At 41.6% G+C, this 22,011-nt stretch overlaps 1 protein-coding gene across 3 annotated transcripts in view; it reads right to left on the reverse strand.

Moving 5' to 3' along the window:
• Positions 1 to 21,706, reverse strand: part of PTPN4 (protein tyrosine phosphatase, non-receptor type 4) — a 198,154-nt gene extending 176,448 nt beyond the window's left edge. For 2 of the 3 annotated variants that reach the window (XM_018061766.1, XM_018061755.1), the window contains exon 1: positions 21,216 to 21,705. The gene's annotated coding sequence lies outside the window, so the exon portion shown is untranslated. Of the gene's footprint in view, positions 1 to 21,215 lie in introns of all 3 variants that reach the window. The other variant, XM_018061760.1, reaches the window with a different exon arrangement.

Consider the following 22,011-nt stretch of genomic DNA (forward strand, 5'->3'; position numbering starts at 1 on the left):
ATGGAACACAATTCATCAGAGGAACAGCAACCACTGTAGGTGGAAAGATACTAAAAACTACTGTGGAGGAATTTGCATTAATTTGGGCAAAGGTCACATAGTCCAGAGGTCAGCAAACTATGGTCTACAGACCAAACCTGTTCACTGTTTTGGGGTCACGAGGTAAGAATGATTTTTCATATGAACATTCTCAATTGACCCAATGATAGGGGACACTAACTTTGAACCCTACTGAAGGTAAATATTATCCTATAAAAAAGAATTATATTCTTCTCATTATTAAATACAACAAAATATTATATTCAATTACTGTATTTTGATTTCACCAATAAAACTCTGAAATTTATAAAAAATAAAACTCTCAAATTAAATGTCTATATGTTAGATATACAGGGAAGCAACATGACTATATCAACAAATAAAAGAAGGTAAAAGCTCCTGCCCTTATGAAGCTTCTTTCTAATGAGGAAAGAAAAAAGTTACATGGTAGAAAGCAGAGAATATTCGAGCGAGCAGAGAGCAATTTTAGATGCAGTACTCAGGGGAGGCATGACTGAGAAGGTCATTTTTGGCAGACTTGAAAGGGAGTGCAAGAGTGAGTCATATGGATACTCTGCCTGGAGCATGTGCCTTGAAATGTGTTCTAGGCAGAAGGAAGAACAGCACGAAGACCTGATGTAGAAGCACACACGTAGAAGCCTGTCCCCGGAAGAGCAAAGAAGCCAGTGCACGCTGCGAAAAGTAGACAAGGAGAGTAGTCAGAGAGCGAGCAGGAGCTGCAGGCAACGTAGGGCTTTGGTGGCCGTGGTAAGAAACCTCAGCTTTTTTACTTCTAAGTAAGACAGGACCTTGCGCAAAAGAACCCAGTCACCCTCTTACACGACAAGTTCATGAATTTTCACCTTGCTTCTTTTCCTACTGATGTGTTGGATACAAAAAGCTTAGACTATGTCATAAGCATGCTACTGCACTAACAGAAAAGTCAGTTAATGTCTGTAATATTACAAATTGGCAAGAAAAAAAAAATTAAGACCCTATCAGAAAAATGAACAAAAAACTTAGTATTTCCAATAAGAAATGAAATCAGTAATTTGTTTTAAAAGCCTAGCTACACTATCACTAAAAGAGATATTCTAATTAAAGATATCTTAATTAGGTAAAGCGTAAATAGAAAATTATTTTAAATACTTAAATTAGTTAAATATTGTTTAACTATTAAAACAAAATAAAACAAACTGTCATTTATCACTGTCCTCTAGGGAAACTAGTAGTAGTAAAAATTGCTTCAGGTCTACAATCCTGTATCCGAAACCTCTGGTTTCAAAACACTTTCAGAAGTGTTTTGAACTTCAGAATAGTTAAATTATAAAGAGGTGATATTGCACAGCTACCTTAGATTAAGTAACATTCTTGGTTGGGTCTGTCTGTATTAGCCACACTGTTATTAAAATTTCTTTGGAAAACCTTAAGAATGTTCACTCTAAGGACTTCATTGGTGCCCAGTGATTAGGAACTCGCCTTCCAATGCAGGTTCAATCCCTGGTCAAGGAACTAATATCCCACATGCCACAGGGTGGGCATCTGGGCCCACGCCCCACAACTAGAGAGAAGCCTGCATGCTGCAACTAAAGAGGCGGACACACCACAATGAGAGCTCATGAGCCACAACTAAGACCCGTCACAGTGAAATAAATATTTTTTTAAAAGAGAATGTTCACTCTATGGGGAATAATGTATAACAACCTAACATCAGTACAGGTCAAGTATGACTGCCAAATTAATTACAGAAACTTCTGTAGTTCAAAAACCATAAAAATAACCAGATGCAAGGTGGGTCACAATATCAGATCACTTGGGGAAACTTTTCCAAATCAAAAAACCCTTTCCACTGAAGATTCCCCATTTCCCTATTAGATTGTATAGTAAGTCACTAGGACTGACACAAGTATGGATTGGGCATACTACACAATTTGGAAATTCTTGAAGTTTGTGAAATATTTTATAATTCACAAGAAGTATCTTGAAAACTGAAAAAAAAAAAAAAAAGAATACCAACTTATTTTAAAGACTGAAATTTCCCAAATATTAATCTCCTTGGAAAATTCTATTCACTTGAAGAGTGAAAACTGAAAGTGAAAATGTTAGCCACTCAGTTGTGTCTGACTCTTTGCAACCCTATGGACTATGTAGCCCACCAGGACTATGTAGCTCCTTTGTCCATGGAATTCTCCAGGCAAGAATACTAGAGAGGATGGACACTCCCTTCTCCAGGGGATCTTCCCGACCCAAAGATCAAACTTCAGTCTCCACACTGCAGGCAGATTCTTTACCATCTGAGCCACCAGTAGTCTATATTAATGAGCACATATCACATTGAAGGCACTATAAGTACCATGTAACACCAGTAGAGAGGCTTAAATAGGTGGACAAGGGGCTGACTATGGGTTTAGATTTTACTTTACAAGCAGATGGAAAGGAAATAACAAAATTCTGAGCAGAAGTATCAAGTGGTCAGATGTGCATGTCAGATCACTCTGGTAGTAATAAAGAGGATGGATTAAAAGGGCAACACCAATGGCGGAATGCACCTTAAGTAGACTATTATAAAAGTCCAGATAAGATACAATGACCTTTCCAAAAAAATCACCCGTAAGTTGTGCCCAAGCATCATCCTGCCAAGTGGTGATAGGGCTACAAGACAGCACCATGAGGGCAGAAAGAGAAACTGAACAGTGATGAGAGGCAATCCAGACAGGCGATAAGAAAATGATATCCATTTTAGAGTGCCAGGCAATAGGCAGTGACCCAGGGAAGCGGAGCCCGAGCTGTAGAGAGCAGATAAGCAGGTGGTACCCCAGCCGTCAGAAACACACATTAGGGAAATATGTCTTATTTCATGGTTCTTAAGAAAAGGCTTAGAGCACAGTACAGAGCTCCAGTTATAATACTGGAGTTCACGAATTCAAAAACAGGAGACAGAAAATAGGACAGCAGCAGAAAAGACACAGGTTCAGTACTCAAATTAACCTACTTTCAAAACCTAAATCCTTTATTTTCTAGCTGTGAAGGTCTAGACAACTCAGCTTTTTGAGCCTCAGCTTCTCTATCTATAAAAAGCAGATAACACTACCTATTGCACAGGGTTGGTAGGAGAACGAAATGTGACCTCATACATTAAAACATCTGGTAGAGTTCAAGGAATATTAGTTTTATCCTTTTCTTCTTATAAAAAGATAAGTTACTGAGTTGTTTCATCTAAGCTACAGAAATAAGAGTCTTCTGCTTAGCCACAAGGTCTGAAAGCTTACCCAAAGGGGCACTGTGCTGTGCTTAGCTGTTCATTCGTGTCCAACTCTGCAATCCCACGGACTGGAGCCCTCCAGGCTCCTCTGTCCCTGGGGATTCTCCAGGAAAGAACACTGGAGTGAGTTGCCATGTCCTCCTCCAGGGGATCTTCCCAACTCAGCGCCCGAACCCAGGTCTCCCGAAATGCAGATGAATTCTTTACCATCTGAGCCACCAGGGAAGCCCAAGAATACTGGATTGGGTAGTCGATCCCTTCTCCCGGGGATCTTCCATAGCCAGGAATTGAGCTGTGGTCTCCTGTACTGCAGGCTGATTCATTACCAGCTGAGCTACCAAGGAAGGCCAAGGAGGCATTAGAGGACTTCAGGTAAAGAAAGTAAGGCTGGTCACTGATGCAAATTGCCTCACAGGAGCTCCAGTCCATACTGAGGTGAAAGTAAATGAGTTACACAAGTAAAAGAATCTAAAAAACTAGAGTAGAGTGTAAGTTTAAATAATTAGGATCAGCTAGCCTAAGAGTATACCCACACAATAGAACATGTCACTGTATTTAAATAAGGAAGGAAAAACGTGGGAAGCTCTCTGAATACTGAGTCAAAGGCTCTCCAAGGTATGTTTTAAATGAAAGAATTACTATATAAAACATTAATATAGTGGGCTACCATCTACATACAAAGATAGGGGAAAACAATAATTTACATTTTTATTTCTCTTTGCATAAATACTGGTAAAATATACAAAAACAAAAGTGGTTACCTATAGACAGCAGGGATGGGAGAGACAGAGATAAGAGTAGTATTGAGACTTCTAATTATATGCTTTTTTATATTATTTTCAAATTTGAATGAAGTAGCCATACTTAACAATTATCTAACAAGAGGGCAATACACATATTTAATTAATAGCAAAAGTAACAATGACCCCTGAGCAACTCCAGAACTCACTGTAAGATGGCAATCATTTGAAATGGGTGTAGGGAGTTGGCTCAGTTGTCTACCAAAGTTCATTCAGGACATTTTTTTGATAGCAGCTGTTGCTATGTAGTTTCTCTTACCTATTTTCAAATAATTACTACAGTTTCTTTCTCTTAATCCCCCCAAAATATTAAGGTGCATGTAATCTTAAAAAAAAAAAAGATATTTTTTCAGGAATTCCACGGCGTCCAGTGGTTAGGATTTGGCGCTTTCAATGCCAGGACCTGGGTTTGATCCCTGACTGGAGAACTAAGATCCTGCAAGACAAGTGGCACAGCCAAAAAATAAGATATTTTTCTTGATTCTGTTCCCTATTCCTCTCTGACCTAAGAGATCTTCCTTCTTCCCCTTATGACCAAATTTCTTAGTGTCATCTAGTCTACATTCACTGCTATGTCTAGTTTCCTCTATTTACTCTCATCACATCCTTCTATTGTAACTCTTCTGCTACAATGAATCTCAAACTTTACTATACCTTAGAATGACTGTAGCAGCAGCAGCAGCACAGCATTTAAGCAGGTTTCCTGGTGGTAACCTCCACATTCTTCACCTACCCTTTAAAAACTCTATGCAGTCTGAAAAGAAACCTGCAGAATTGATATTTTTATTCAGTAGCTCACTTGATTCTGGTACAGGTGGTCTGCCTAAACACCTGAAAACCAATTAGCTAAGGTCATAATATGCTGTTGTTTAGTCACTAAGTCATGTACAATTATTTTGCAACCCCATGGATTGTAGCACAATAAGCTCTTGCGTCCATGGGATTTCCCAGGCAAGAATACTAGAGTAGATTGCCATTTCCTTCTTTCCTCCATTTCCTTCTTTTCAACCCAGGGATTAAACTTGCATCTCCTGCACTGGGAGGGGGGTTCTTTACCACTGAGTCACCAGTCATCAGGATCATAACAACCTTCCCTCAAATTCAAAGCACTTTGGATTTCATCTCTCTCTCTGTAGAATCTGACACCTTACACTAACTTCTTCCATCACCTTCCCCCACACAACTGGACTCTCCTCTCTTTGCTGAGAGCCCTTATCCTTTACATGATGCTGGAGGGGCCCTCACAGTGGCCTTTGTCCTAACTTTACACACACTTCATAAGCAGTACAAGTCACATCCACTGCTTCAACTACCATCTGTATAACACTAAATTCTGACACTTTGATTTCCCAAGAATTTTCAGGAAGTTGGAGGTTACGCAGTCAGTACAGGAGGAAGAAGATGCTTCAACATCATGCACATCTGAATCCAAAGTATCTGTTATTTACATGGTAATACATCCAAAGTCATACATCTTTCTGAATTTCATCATTGTTATCCTAGGGGTTAACACCTTTAAAACTAGGGATAACACCTTTCTGACAATTTTTGTTTGGATTAAATAAGGAAAATAAAAAGATTAAATGAGAATTCTCCTTCCCTTCCTAGCTCAGACTTGACAGCATGCCCTGTGGACCCCATGCCACGGGCCTGAGGTAGAGGGCAGGAAACAACTAACCTGGGGCAGAGGGACTGGCACCTACAAGGGGGCTGAGCAAATAAGTAAGTGTACTAAGGATAATGGAGCTAATCTCTCACTGCTGAAGACGAGACTTAAAAATATAAAAAAGGGACAACTGGAAAGAACTCTCGAGTGTTGGACTGGAAATGGATTATCAGTGTGAACTTTTGAGTATCAGTTCAGTTGCTCAGCCATGTCCAACTCTTTGTGACCCCATGGACTGCAGCATGCCAGGCCTCCCTGTCCATCACCAACTCCTGGAGCTTGCTCAAACTCATGTCCATTGAGTCAGTGATGCCATCCAATCATCTCATCCTCTGTCGTCCCCTTCTCCAGACTTCAGTCTGTCCAGCATCAGGGTTTTTTCAAATGAGTCAGTTCTTCTTTTAAATATATATACATAGTTAGATGAAGAAAGAGATTCAAATGTGTATACAAATACATATATGTATATTCAAATGCATATATATATATATATATATATATATATGTATTTCCCAGCTCTGTCTGCTCAAAATTCTCCAAGCCAGCCTTCAACAATATGTGGACCAAGAACTTCATGATGTTCAAGCTGGACTTAGAAAAGGCAGAGGAACCAGAGATCAAATTTCCAACATCCGCTGGATCACAGAAAAAGCAAGAGAATGCCAGAAAAACATGTATTTTTGCCTCACTGACTATTCTGAAGCCTTTGTGTGGATCATAACAAACTGTAGAAAATTCTTAAAGAGGTGGGAATAACAGACCACCTTACTTGCCTCCTGAGAAATCTGTATGCAGGCCAGGAAGCAACAGTTAGAACTGGACATGAAACAATGGACTGGTTCCAAATTGGGAAAGGAGTACATCAAGGGTGTATACTGTCACCCTGCTTATTTAACTTATATGCAGAGTACATCATACAGAATGCCGGGCTGGATGAAGCATAAGGTGGAATCAAGACTGCCAGGAGAAATATCAATAACCTCAGATATGCAGCAGAGAAGGCAATGGCACCCCACTCCAGTACTCTTGCCTGGAAAATCCCATGGACGGAGGACCCTGGTGGGCTGCAGTCCATGGGGTCGCTAAGAGTCGGACACGACTGAGCGACTTCACTTTCACTTTTCACTTTCATGCACTGGAGAAGGAAATGGCAACCCACTCCAGTGTTCTTGCCTGGAGAATCCCAGGGACAGGGGAGCCTGGTGGGCTGCCGTCTATGGGGTCACATAGAGTCGGACATGACTGAAGCGACTTAGCAGCAGCAGCAGATATGCAGATGACATCACCCTTATGGCAGAAAGCAAAGAGAAACTAAAGAGCCTCTGGATGAAAGTGAAAGAGGAGAGTGAAAAAGCTGGCTTAAAACTCAACATTCAGAAAACGACGATCATGGCATCCAGTTCCATCACTTCATGGAAAATAGATGGGGAAACAGTGGAAACAATGACAGCCTTTATTTTCTTGGGCTCCAAAAATCACTGCAGATGGTGACTGCAGCCATGAAATTAAAAGATGCTTGCTTCTTGCAAGAAAAGCTATAATAAACCTAGATAACATATTAAAAAGCAGAGACATTACTTTGCCAACTCAGGTCCATAGAGTCAAAGCTATGGTTTTTCCAGTAGTATGTATGGATGGTGACAGTTGGACCATTGAGCACCGAAGAATTGATGCTTTTGAGCTGTGGTGTTGGAGAAGACCCTTGAGAGTCCCTTGGACTGAAAGGAGATCAAACCAGTCAATCCTAAAGGAAATCAGTCCTGAATATTCACTGAAAGAACCACTGCTAAAGCTGAAGCTCCAATACTTTGGCCACCTGATGAGAAGAACTGATTCACCAGAAAAGACCCTGATGCTGGGACAGACTGAAGTCTGGAGAAGGGGACGACAGAGGATGAAATGGGTGGATGGCATCACCAACTCAAGGGACATAAGTATGAGCAAGCTCCGAGAGTTGATGATGGACAGGGAAGCCTGGCGTGCTGCAGTCCATGGGGTCACAAACAGTCAGACACAACTGAGCAACTGAACTGATAACTGATTTACAATGTAGTTTAAGTTTCAAGTGTACAGTACAGTGATTCAGTTTTATATATGTGTGTGTGTGTTAGTCACTCAGTTGTGTCTGACTCTTTGTGACCCCATGAACTGTAGCTTGCTAAGCTCCTCTGTCCATAGAATTCTCCAGGCAAGAATACAGAAGTGGGTAAACATTTCCTTCTCCAGGGGATCTTCCCGACCCAGGGATCAAACCCGGGGCTCCTGCATTGCAGGACAATTCTTTACTCTGTGAGCCACCAGGGAAGTCCCTTTATTCTTTTTCAGATTCTTTTCACTTACATGTTATTACATATTATTGAGTATAGTTCCCTGTGCTATACAGTAGGTCCATGTTAGTTACCTACTTTATACATAGTAGTTTATACAAAGGGGTTTTTCTAGTGGCTCAGTCGGTAAAGAACTGACTGCAACACAGGAGACCCAAGTTCAATCCCTGGGTGGGGAAGATCCCCTGGAGAAGGGAATGGCAACCCACTCCACCAGAGTTTCAGAGAATAGCAAGGAGAGATAGGACCTTCTTAAATGAATAATGCAAAGTTATAGAGGAAAACAAGAGAATGGGAAAGACTATAGAGATTTCTTCAAGGAAACTGGAGATATCAAATGAACATTTCATGCAAACATGGACACAATAAAAGACAGAAATGGTAAGGACCTAACTGAAGTAGAAGAAATTAAGAAGAGGTGGCAAGAATACACAGAAGAACTATACAAAAAGGTGTTAACAACCTGGATAACCACAATGGTGTGGTCACTCATCTAGGGCCAGATATCCTTGAGTGTGAAGTCAAGTAGGCCTTAGGAAACATTACTATGAACAAAGATAATGGAGGTGATGGAATTCCAGCTGAGCCATTTAAAATCCTAAAAGATGCTGCTGCTGAAGTGCTACACTCAATACGTCAACAAATTTGGAAAATACAACAGTGGCCACAGAACTGAAAAAGGTCAGTTTTCATTCCAATCCCAAAGGGCAATGCCAAAGAATGTTCAAACTACTGTATCATTGCACTCATTCCACATGGTAGCAAGGTTGTGCTCAAAATCCTTCAAGCTGGCATCAGCAATACATGAACCAAGAACTTCCAGATATACAAGCTGGGTATACAAGCTGGATTTCGAACAGGCACAGGAACCAGAGATCAAATTGCCAACATTCATTGGATTATGAAGAAAGAAAGGTAATTTGAGAAAAACATCTACTTCTGCTTCATTGACTGCTAAAGCCTTTGACTGTGCGGATTACAACAAACTGTGGAAAATTTTTGAAGAGATGGGAATACAAGACCATCTTACCTGTCTCCTGAGAAATCTGTATGTGGATAAAGCAGCAACAGACACAGAACAACTGACTGGTTCAAAACTGGGAAAGAAGTATGACAAGGCTGTATATTGTCACTCTGCTTATGTAACTTCTATGAGTCTATCATGCGAAACGCCAGGCAAGATGAATCACAAGCGGGAATCAAGATTACCAGAAGAAATATTAATAATCTCAGATATGCAGATGATACCACTAAATAGCCTCTTGATGAAGGCAAGAAAGGAGAGATGAAAAAGATGGCATGAAATTCAGCATTAAAAAAACTAAGATCATGTCATCCAGTCCCACTGCTTCATGGCCTATAGAATGGGAAAAAGTGGAAGCAGTGATAGATTTTATTTTCGTGGCCTCCAAAATCACTGCTGACAGTGAGTGACCCTAGCCACGGAATTCAAAGACGCTTGCTCCTTGAAAAGAAACCTATGACAAACCTTGCTATTGTTCTAAGTCATGTCCAACACTTTGTGACCCCATGGACTGCAGAACGCCAGGCCTCCCTGTCCTTCACTAACTCCTGGAGTTTGCTCAAACTCATGCCCATTGAGTCAGTGATGCCATCCAACCATCTCATCCTCTGTCGCCCCTTTCTCCTCCTGCCCTCAATCTTTCCCAGCTCAGGGTCTTTTCCAATGAGTCAGCTCTTCACATCAGACGACCTAGATGCAAAACCTAGACAGTGTATTAAAAAGCAAAGACATCACTTTCCCAACAAAGGTCCATATAGTCAAAGTTATAGTTTTTCCAGTAGCCATGTACGGAGAAGACTGAGCACAGAAGAGTTGATGCTTTAGAAATGTGGTGCTGGAGAAGACTCCTGAGAATCCCTTGGACTGCAAGGAGATCCAACCAGTCCATCCTAAAGGAAATCAACTCTGAATATTCACTGGAAGGACTGATGCTAAAGCTGAGGCTCCAATACTTTTGGCCACCTGATGCGATGAGCTGCTAACTCACTGGAAAAGACCCTGATGCTGGGTAAGATTGAAGGCAAGAGAGAAGAGGGAGGCAGAGGATGAGATGGTTAGATAGCATCACCGTCTCAAGAGACATGAATTTAAGCAAAATCCAGGAGACAGTAAGAAGGCGGCAATGGGACCCCACCCCAGTACTCTTGCCTGGAAAATCCCATGGACGGAGGAGCCTGGTAGGCTGCAGTCCATGGGGTTGCCAAGAGTTGGACACGACTGAGCGACTTCACTTTCACTTTCATGCCTTGGAGAGGGAAATGGCAACCCACTGCTGTGTTCTTGCCTGGAAAATCCCAGGGACGGGGGAGCCTGGTGGGCTGCCGTCTGTGGGGTTGCACAGAGTCGAACACGACTGAAGTGACTTAGCAGCAGCAGCAGGAGACAGTGAAGGACAGAAGAGCTTGGTGTGCTACAGTCCATGAGGTCGCAAAGTAGGACACAACTTAAGACTGAACAACAAGTGTTACAAGTGTGTAACTTCTAATTTATCCCTGTCCCTGCCTCCTTTCCCCTTTTGATAACACTAACCACACATAGTACTTCCCTGGTGATACTGAATGATATTTGTCTTTCTCTGTCTGGCTTACTTTACTTAGCATGACCATCTCTAGGTCCATCCATATTGCCACCAATGGCATTAATTTCTTTCTTTGCTATGGGCTGAGTAATATCCTATCATATATATGTACCACACCTTCTTTTCCCATTCATCAGTCAATGGACATTTAGGCTGCTTCCATGGCCAGGTAAATAGTGCTGCAATGAACACTGAAGTGCAGATTATCTTTTCGAATTACGGTTTTCTCCACAATATATGCCCAGGAGTTGGACTGCTGGATCATATGGTAGTTCTATTTTCAGTCCTTTAAGGAACCTCCATACTGTTCTCCATAGTGGCTACACCAATTTACATTTTCACAATGTTGTAGGGATCCTCTTTGTCCACATTCTCTCCAGCATTTATTATTTGTAGATCTTTTGATGATGGCCATCTGACTGGTAAAAGGTAATATCTCATTGTATTCAGTTGTTTTGATTCACATTTCCCTAATAATTGGTAATGCTGAGCTTCTTTTCAAGTGCCTGTCAGTCATCTGTATGTCTTCTTTGAAGAAGAAGGTCTATGTAGGTATTTTGCCCAATTTTTGATTGGTTTTTTTTTTAATACTGAGTTGTAGGCATCTGGAATTTTGAAGGTACTGCTGTGTCAATGCTGATCTCCTGATTCGGGAGTTTTGTAAGAGACTGCCCATGTTTGTAGAGACTACTCCATGTCCCAGGTTAGGAATGATAGGCATCACGTCTGCAACTTGCTCTGAGATGGTTCAGGAAAGTCTATTTAGATGAGAAGTGGTACATTCCTCTGAAATGGTTATAAGTAGAGATGAAAATGAGAGACCCAAAATAAGATGATTAGGTAGTTTCACTGAAATTTGAGAATTCAATAACAGAGAAGGAAAGGGTTGACGACAATGTCAAGGTTCCTTCTCTGGGCACCTGAAAGAGAAGACTTCACTGCAACCCCTAGAGTGAGCCAAGTACAAGATGTGCAGGCTTATATTCTGTTTACACACAATATATATGTAGTACTGTGTCCAAAACTGGTTGAGGTTCATGTGTAGAGATGAGAGAGCTTATGGGTCATAAGCCCTCAATCTTGCTGTGAAACTAAAAGTGCTATGAAGAGTCAAGTCTTACAAAAAGTATTTTTTTAAGAGGCAAGAATAGTTCAAGGAAAAGGAAGTTGGTTGAAGGGGATTCTGGAGCTCTTTGTGCTATTTTTGCAATTTTTCTGTATGTTTGAAATTATTTCAAAATAAATTAATTTTAAAAATTCAGTGAGAACTCATGACAAACCTTGGTGCCTAGCAAAACACCTGGTTCACTATAGGTACTCAATAAAAATTATTTGGTCTTCCCTTTCCAGTTGCCCAAAGAGAAGTCTTAGCAGCAGCATCAACTCTTCCTCTTCCACTACAACCAAATGGACTCTCAGTTCTCAGGAAACTGCCTCATCAGTTTTCAGTTCCAGGCTGACACCCTCATCTTTATTTCCTCATTTCTGGCTCTTATCACCTCTCACCTGGACTACCAGTTTCTCTGCTCCTTCTAACCTCATCTTTGCACCATCCTTATATCTTTGCATCATTATTTAGAAGTCAAGGTTTATCTTTCCTTATTTAAATACCTGTAATTGCTCCCAATGTAAATGTTGATTTCCCAACAGGCAGACAAAAGACTCCTGTAGGGCACTAGCAATGCAGAAGCACCAAAAAGATATTTCAGATACACACATAAAATAATCAACTAGTAATCCCTGGGGGGAGGAGGAGGGGAGAGGAGAGAAAAGATGAGGACTTTGACAGGACTTCCTTCATTTTTATATTAAGGTTTGGTATTGGTTTCATTTTTGATTGCATACATGAGAATGCCAGGAGAAGTGTGGGTACCATAAACTTTCCAATACTAACAGTGCTTTCCCCAATGCTTTTCCCAACTTGCACCAAAGAAAATAATTTTTAGCACACCAGGACAAGCCAAGGAGATTATTCTAGGTCAAAAGAAACCAACCTGGTGGGTCCAATGTGCTTTGGTCACATACACTGACAGCTATCTTATTCTCTGGCACGATAGTAAGCCATCAGGGCAGCCCAGTTGGGAAGCTCCATTCTAAAGGTCTTAATATGATTGCACTCACAGCCCAAACAAGGACCCCTACAAGGTTTTATCTCCTACTACAGTCAATAAACATATATAAGCACACGGATTCACGCATAAAATCAGACACCAACACCCATCCAACAGACCACTTCTCTAAAGCATGGATCCTCTCATGCTTGCCTTTTTGTACATGCTGTTCTCTCTACCCAGAGATCAATCCCTATTCATCCTTTAAGACGCTCCTTTCCACAGATCTTATTACACTTGTCACTCTGAATTGTAATTGCTGACATACGTTACCGCCCTAGAATTTGAGCTCAGGGACAAGAATCATGTCTTATTTACTGGTATACCAGTGATCTCTATAACAGACATTCAAATGTCTGTTTAATTACACACAAATAAATGTTCACTATATCATTTCCCAATAAGCCAAAATTTTCAAAATACGTTAACTAAAACAACAAAGTATAATTTTATAATAAAATTTGTATTTTTCCCAAAACAAGAACACCCATTGTTCTACAAGAGATTTGGCAGAGAGAGATATTCAAACCATTATCCTAGTCCTAGAGTTTTAAGTTTTAGTCTGAGGAAACAAACCTATAAATAAGCTATAAGCACAAAAATCTTCACTGCAGATTGTAACAGTGGATACTTTAGGAACAGCCAAAATATTTAACAAAAGGTAAAAGACTAAACCACCTGATTGATAAATCACCTGAATGTCTAAGCAATTGTTTATATTCATGAAGATGGGAATGGGAAAACGGGAAATAATATGTTACCATTTACTGATCATCTCTTCTATTTAAAGATTAATGCTGGATGCTTTATATATATTATTCTAATCCTCCCAACAATTCAAAGGCAAGTACCATTATCCTAAATTCACAGACAAGAAAGTAAGCACAGAGGTTACATAGTTTTTCCAAGGTTTATGAGACCAGATTCCTACCTATATCTCCCTCACTCCAAAGTCTGTCTCCTTTTCCCTATATTGTTCTTCCTCTACAATGCAACATTTCCAATATATTAAACTCCAAAACTGTTATCTCTACAACTGTATAAAAAACTACAATAAGACAATGGCCTGGAAGGAAACAAAAATAACTTTTAGAGTAGTGATATGGGTGAACGTTGTTATAGTATTTATAATTTTTTATTAGCAACTTTTTAAAAGCAGAATTGCTGAGAAACGGTCTAAACTCATAAAGCAATACAGAACAAACACCCCCTATTTTTCATTTTTTAACATGTTTATTAAGGACACACAGTAGGTAACATATAAAAACTTAATAAGCAAGAACTCTAGGGGCCTCCTTGGTGGCTCAGTGGTAAAGAATCTGCCTGCCAATGCAGGAAACTCGTGTTTGATCCCTGATCCGGGAAGATCCCACATACCACAGAGCAACTAAGCCCATGTACCACAACTATTGAGCCTGTGCTCTTAAGCCTGGGAGCCACACTACTGAGCCCACGTGCCACAGCTCCTGAAGCCTCTGCACCCCAGAGTCAAGCTCCACAACAAGAAACCACAGTAAGAAGCCCGAGCACCGCAACTAGAGAAAAGGCCCCACAGCAACCAAAGACCCAGTACAGCAAAAAGATAAATAAAACTTTTTTTTTTTTTAAGGAGAAGGAAGAACTCAAGAAACTATATCTAAATAATCATATAGTAACACCAGGGTACTCATTACTAGGATTCAAAAGCTGATCATGACTGGATTAAGCAGCATTCTTCCAAAAAACAGTGAATTCTGTGGAAGACTTGTGGACTGGAGATGTGCATGCATGCTAATAAGTCACTTCAGTAGTGTCCAACTCTGTGCGACCCTATGGACTGTAGCTTGCCAGGCTCCTCTGTCCATGGGAATTCTCCAAGCAAGAATACTGGAGTGGGCTACCATGCTCACCTCGAGGGGATCTTCCCAACCCAGGGATCAAACCTGCATCTCTACCAGGCAGGTTCTTTACCACTAATGCCCCCTGGGAAGCCCTGTGGACTGGAGACAGGAATGTTTAAACTGAAGAAACGAGGGCAGGGGGACGAAAAAAGAATGCTTTCTTTTTAAGCAAAAATGAGAAACAGGGTTAGTGAGATGAAGTTGGCAGGAAACCTGTAAGGTCAAGCAAATTAATTCCAAAGTTTGGAATTAACCTGACAAGCAACAAGAACTGTAATATATTCTCAAATTATAAGTGGCATTGGGCTTCTCTTGTAGCTCAGTTGGTAAAGAATCTGCCTGTAATGCAGGAAACCTGGGTTCGATCCCTGGGTTGGGAAGAGCCCCTAGAGAGGGAAATGGCAACCCACTCCAGTATTCTTGTCTGAAGAATCCCATGGACAGAGAAGCCTGGCAGGCTACAGTCCATGGGGTCCCAAGAGTCCATGAGTTGGACACAACTTAGCAACTAAACCACCACCAAGTGGCATGCTGAAAATAAGATATTTAAAGATTCAAAATTTGTTTCAAAGTAAAGTACTGTCTTTGGTTACACAGTGTTTTCGCCAAACAACTGAGGATAAAATAATCTATTATCCTTTATGTACTTTAAACATAACTCTTTTCCCAAAGAGAAACTGACTAAACAAACAAAAGTTTTTATATAAGAAGTGAGTATATGGGGAAAGAGTGAGTATATGGGGAAGGGGTTCGTTCAGATATAATGCTTGCAAATATGGAATGCTACAGTACATTTTAATAAGAATCAAAGAACTTTAGATCAAGAAGGGAATCTTTTAGTGATAACATCATTTTCACAAGGGATTAAATTGAGGCTCATGAACTAAGTAACTTAACTAACATCATATATAAGCTAGTGGCAGATTCAATATCAAAACTCAGATTTTTGGGTATTCCCTGCTGGTCCAATGGCTAGGAGCTTCCCTGATAGCTCAGATGGTTAAGAGTCTGCCTGCAATGCATGAGACCCTGGTTCAATTCCTGGGTCAGGAAGATCCCCTGGAGAGGGGATAGCCTACCCACTCCAGTATTCTTGGGCTTCCCTTGTGACTCAGCCAGTAAAGAATCCGTCTGCAATGCAGCAGATCTGGGTGCAATCCCTGGGTTGGGAAGATCCCCTGAAGAAAGGAATGGGCTACCCACTCCAGTGGGTATTCTCTATTCTGGCCTAGAAAATTCCAGGGAATGTATAGTCCACAGCTCAGTTCAGTCGCTCACTCGTGTCCGACTCTTTGCGACCCCATGAATCGCAGCACTCCAGGCCTCCCTGTTCATCACCATCTCCCGGAGTTCACTCAGACTCATGTCCATCAAGTCCGTGATGCCATCCAGCCATCTCATCTTCACTCGTCCCCTTCTCCTCGTGCCCCCAATCCCTCCCAGCATCAGAGTTTTTTTCAATGAGTCAACTCTTCTCATGAGGTGGCCAAAGTACTGGAGTTTCAGCTTTAGCATCATTCCTTCCAAAAAAATCCCAGGGCTGATCTCCTTCAGAATGGACTGGTTGGATCTCCTCGCAGTCCAAGGGACTCTCAAGAGTCTTCTCCAACACCACAGTTCAAAAGCATCAATTCTTCAGCGCTCAGCCTTCTTCACAGTCCAACTCTCACATCCATACGTGACCACAGGAAAAACCATAGCCTCGACTAGACGGACCTTAGTCGGCAAAGTAATGTCTCTGCTTTTAAATATGCTATCTAGGTTGGTCATAGCTTTTCTTCCAAGGAGTAAGCGTCTTTTAATTTCATGGCTGCAGGCACTATCTGCAGTGATTCTGGAGCCCCCCAAAATAAAGTCTGACACTGTTTCTACTGTTTCCCCATCTATTTCCCATGAAGTGATGGGACCGGATGCCATGATCTTCGTTTTCTGAATGTTGAGCTTTAGGCCAACTTTTTCGCTCTCCTCTTTCACTTTCATCAAGAGGCTTTTTAGCTCCTCTTCACTTTCTGCCATAAGGGTGGTGTCATCTGCATATCTGAGATGATTGATATTTCTCCCGGCAATCTTGATTCCAGCTTATGTTTCTTCCAGTCCAGCGTTTCTCATGATGTACTCTGCAGAGAAGTTTAATAGCCTGGGTGACAATATACAGCCTTGACGTACTCCTTTTCCTATTTGGAACCAGTCTGTTGTTCCATGTCCAGTTCTAACTGTTGCTTCGTTACCTGCATACAGGTTTCTCAAGAGGCAGGTTAGGTGGTCTGGTATTCCCATCTCTTTCAGAATTTTCCACAGTTTATTGTGATCCACACAGTCAAAGGCTTTGGCATAGTCAATAAAGCAGAAATAGATGTGTTTCTGGAACTCTCCTGCTTTTTCCATGATCCAGCAAATGTTGGCAATTTGATCTCTGGTTCCTCTGCCTTTTCTAAAACCAGCTTGGACATGAGGGAGTTCACAGTTCACGTATTGCTGAAGCCTGGCTTGGAGAATTTTGAGCATTACTTTACTAGCATGTGAGATGAGTGCAATTGTGCGGTAGTTTGAGCATTCTTTGGCATTGCCTTTCTTTAGAATTGGAATGAAAACGGACCTTTTCCAGTCCTGTGGCCACTGCTGAGTTTTCCAAATTTGCTGGCATATTAAGTGCAGCACTTTCACAGCATCATCTTTAAGGATTTGAAACAGCTCAACTGGAATTCCATCACCTCCACTAGCTTTGCTCGTAGTGATGCTTTCTAAGGCCCACTTTACTTCACATTCCAAGATGTCTGGTTCTAGATTAGTGATCACATCATCACAGAGGTGGCAAGAATACACAGAAGAACTGTATAGTCCACGGGTCCCAATAAGTAAGACACGACTGAGCGACTTTCACTTTCACTTTCCAGTGGTTAGGACTCTGGGCTTTCACTGCAGAAGGCAAGGGTTCAATCCCTGGTAGGGGAACTAATATCCCACAAGATGAATAGTGAGGCTTGGCCAAAAAAAAAAAAAAGGAAAAAACTCCCAAATCAAAACCAAACAAAACTTCAGGTTTTCTAGGTAGCAAGATCTAAAGTTGTCCTGCCCAATACTATAGTTACTAGCGAAATCTGATTATTTGTATTTAAGCTGATTAAAATTAAACACAATTTAAAATTTAGGTCCTTGGGCACAACAATCACATTTTTAAGTGTTCGATATGTGCCACACATGGTTAATGGCTACCACATCTGACAGTGCAGAATAAGAATTCTACCATCACTGCAAAAAGTTTAACTGGACAACATGATCTAAAGAATAAGCTTCAGAATCAGACAAATCTAGTCAAATTCTAGTTACTAGCAGTATGATCCTTGACAAGTTATTCATGCTCCGATTTGGAAGAGGGGAGGAGAAATAGAGGATTAATAATTTCTACCTCACAAAGTATACTTGATGCTTATGTGGGATAACATGAGAAGCCCCTTTACGTTGTCTGGCATGTAACAGACAATAAACACGTCCATTCTGGATCCTTTTTCCTTTATATTCCTCTATAAAAACCTCCTTGTTAAGATATACAATAACTCACAATAATGCAATAACTCACCCAAATTAATCTTTCCCACAAGATAATCCACAGTGCCTAATTTTCATTCTATTCCCCTCAATTCCTTCAATTACTTGCACCTCTCTTCCAGTGTTTCTGCTTAGGAATAATGAAGAATGCATGTAGGGGACATCACCTCTAATGAAATGGAGGAGAATGTAATAAATTTCCCCTCTAGTTTCCCATTCCATTTTAAATATGACTGTACTGACTGATCACGCAAAGAAAAAGAAATAAATTATATTCCTCCTAGGTACCATACTTCCACATTAAGAGAAGATTCTACAATCCTTCTTCACTATACTCCTTCTCACCATCTGTGCTAATCGAATATTAAATGAAGAAATAAAACCTTCCTCCTACAGTACTTTTCTGGCAAACAATAAAAAGATTTCCAGAATACTAAGCCAATCTTCAAGGCTTCACAGCTTAACGTAGTAAACTAATTTGACAAATCTAGACTACTGAATATAAAAAACTTCATAACATGCATGTTATTACCCAGAAAAACAACAAAATTCAACTCAGCTTGGAACCAGTGAATTTCTGCCAATACTAAATTTTATTTAGAAGCAACAAATCATACTACCCACATTAAGTCACACAGACTTGCCATTTCTAGTGAGGTCTCCAACTTTACATTTCTAATAACTAACAATTAAAGGACAGCTTTAAAACATGTCTTTAAACATCCACAAACAAGGTTTCTACATATTTTTAAAGCTTCCTTGTTGTTTAAAACTGACTATATTAATCCAGGGATGGCGGGGGGGGGGGAGGGGGGGGGAGTCCTCTCAGTAACAGTAAGAATGTCTCCTTGAAATTATCTGTCATTCTTATTTTGTTCCTTAAAGATAATTTACTTAAAAACATGACCACTGACGCACCCACCCTTAAAGAGCTCAGAATAAATCATAATATGAAATAGATAACATTGCACACTATACTATCACACAATTTAAATTATGTTTAGTAGACAAAATTAAAATATTAGCATCTCAAATACACAAATCAGAGTTTAATAAGTCTAAGGAAGTCACATAAGTTTAAAAAAAGAAGGCACTGTAGAAAGTTTTCATTACTATCCCACATGAAGTACTTTATATTAATACATTAAAATTAGGTTTCTATGCCTGAACTGATGAAATCTAATCGTGAGTCTATAATGTTTTAAATCCTTCTGTAATAATGAAGTGTACATTGGTCACAGTAGAATAGTTCAAATGAATTTTCCTGAGGCTGCATTCTAAGTACATCTGACCCAGAAAGTATTTTTAGTAAGTGTGTTCAATCAATGCTGGTTTATGCCTAGTCTAAATTAGAAATCGGGTGTCACAAATTTAAAGTAACAAAGTTACTAGGGATATTTTAAAAGATATTCAATTAGAAAATCAGGGGAAAACCACAAAGTTTAAACAATTCAATACCCACAGCCTATAATCTAAGCAGGTTCTAGGAAAACAGGCAATAAGAAAGCCACACCTTCATCCATAACTACTTTTGAGGAACCTATGATTTTCTAATTTTAACCTACTCAATAAAACTGCAAAACAGTGATGGCTCCCTGTTTTCAAAATCTCTTGCCAAATGTTTAAAATAGGCTAGCTAAGTCACAAACACTTCCATATACAAAAATAAGGTCATAAGTCTCTTCTTAAAAATCACTCAAGATCATGATATTGTGGGACCATGCACATGTTTCAAAGAAGAGGTGACAAAGATATGTGTGCCATTAAAGAAAGAGAGAGAGAGAGAGACATAAAAATAGCTTCTGTGGTAATTAGAGCATAAATTTATTCTGACAAAAAATGGTGGGATCCACAAAATGATTGTGTTCTACTATGAGTTAGTAAAGAAGCTCTGTAGAGAAAAACTTTTGCTTACAAAAAGCCTTTAAAAAAATATATATATATAGGTTGAATTTCTCAAATTCAAGATTTAACTGATGTACTATCTAGCTCTATTCCATTAAGCACATTTTGGGCTCTGAACAATCGTTTATTTTAAGGCCATCTCCTTCCCCCTTAAAAAAACATTTTTCCCCCCCTCTGGCAACAAAGATTAAGGTTCAAAAATCAGGATAAAAAAATACCCTGGCCTAACAGTCCCACAGTCTTCTTTTTACTCAAACCATACTTTACAAGTCGGATACTTGGGGCGTTTTGATTTTTTTTCTCCATAAACATGGTTAAATTGTAATGTTGCAACTGGGCCCAAGATTTGGTTACATAAACCGAATATTACTCCAATTTCTGATTTTAACAGCAGTTGGTATATTGCAGATACACAGACTGTCCTAGAAAAAGCGCCTGAAAAACCCTACCCATACACATTGTCCTCCGCTGTGGTTCACCGTACAATGCCTCCCAGGCATAAAGTCTCCCATTCTAAGTTTCCCAGAACCATCCGTGCGTATATATGTGCCACTGTAAACTACTCCATGTTAAGGAAACCCTGGGAAGCGCATCCGTACGTCTATTTTGCTACACCTCAACTTTTTCTTTTGGCTCAACTACAGGTTTCTAAACACAAGCATGCAAAGGCAGAATCATAAAAGGCTTAAAACTTCAACGGTAGGACAGTATGCCCAAGTAGCAAGAAGGAAGCTTTCAAAGGAGCCAATTTTTTTTTTAAAAAAGGAATCCTACCACCAATGGAAAACTCTGAAGATTCTAAAACCTCACTTAGAGTTTAGGGGCCGTGGAACATTCCATCTCCGCACCTATTCCATCCCTTCTCCCCTGACTCCCCCAGAACAGAGATTCCAACTAAAACACCAGGAGGCTGAGAGCAGGGGTCCCACGAAGAAAGGGAGTAAGGCAAAAAGCATCCTTCCCCCCTGACTTGAAATCAGTCTCACGCCTTCGGCCGGCCCCACCTGGCGGGCCGCAGGTAGCAGCCTCGCGTGCCACGCCGGGCCGAGAGGCGGCCGGGACCCAGAGCCTCTTACCTTCGTGTCCCAGCCGCGTCCTCCGGGCTGGAGAAGAAAAGCCTGGAGGCCCGGCCGCGCCGCCCCCGGGGCTCCGTCAGCGTCCGCCCAGCAGCCGGCGCCGCAGCGGCCGCGCCACGGCCCCGAGCCGCCGGCACCACCTCATACTGCGGGGCTGCCGCGCGCTCCCGCACCTCCCTGCGGGGATGAGCTAATCCAGCCCCGCAGCGGTGTCGCGGGGGTGGGGGCCCCGGAGCGGGGCCCAGAATCCAGCCCCGGGGACCCCGGAGTCCTGAGGGAACAATGTGGGGCCGCGAGGAGGAGGAGCGGAACGGCGCGGCGAGAGCGAACGGGCGGCAATCCTAAGCAGCGTTTGTGTGTGAGAGTGCAATGGGCGCTCAGTCCCTCCCGCCGCCGCCTCCTCCACCTCTTCCTCCTCCTCCTCCTACTCCGTCTCCTCCTCCCTCAAGCACACCCCGTCTCCCAGGCCACAGCATAGCAACCGAACATGGCGGCTGCGCAGACGCCGCCAGTCAGCCGCCCGGAGCTGCGGCCGCGGCCACGGGAGGCGATCTCGCGAGAGGTGAGGCCAAGCCCCCTCCCCGCCGGCGCGGACTGGAAGCGGCCCCACCAGCCCGAGCGCGGGGGACGCGCAGGTGCGAGGGAGGAGGGACCTAAGCGGGTGGGAGGGGCTACGAGGGGCGGGGCGCTGTGGCTCCGCGGCGATTGGTTACTGAAACTGGGACCCTCCCCCGCTGGACCTAGAGACTCGAGGGACCCCCACAGAGAGGGGAAAAAAAAACCTCAGTTTAAAGTG

The sequence above is a fragment of the Capra hircus genome, chromosome 2 (genome assembly GCF_001704415.2).
Source record: "Capra hircus breed San Clemente chromosome 2, ASM170441v1, whole genome shotgun sequence".
NCBI classification, from domain to species: Eukaryota; Metazoa; Chordata; class Mammalia; order Artiodactyla; family Bovidae; genus Capra; species Capra hircus.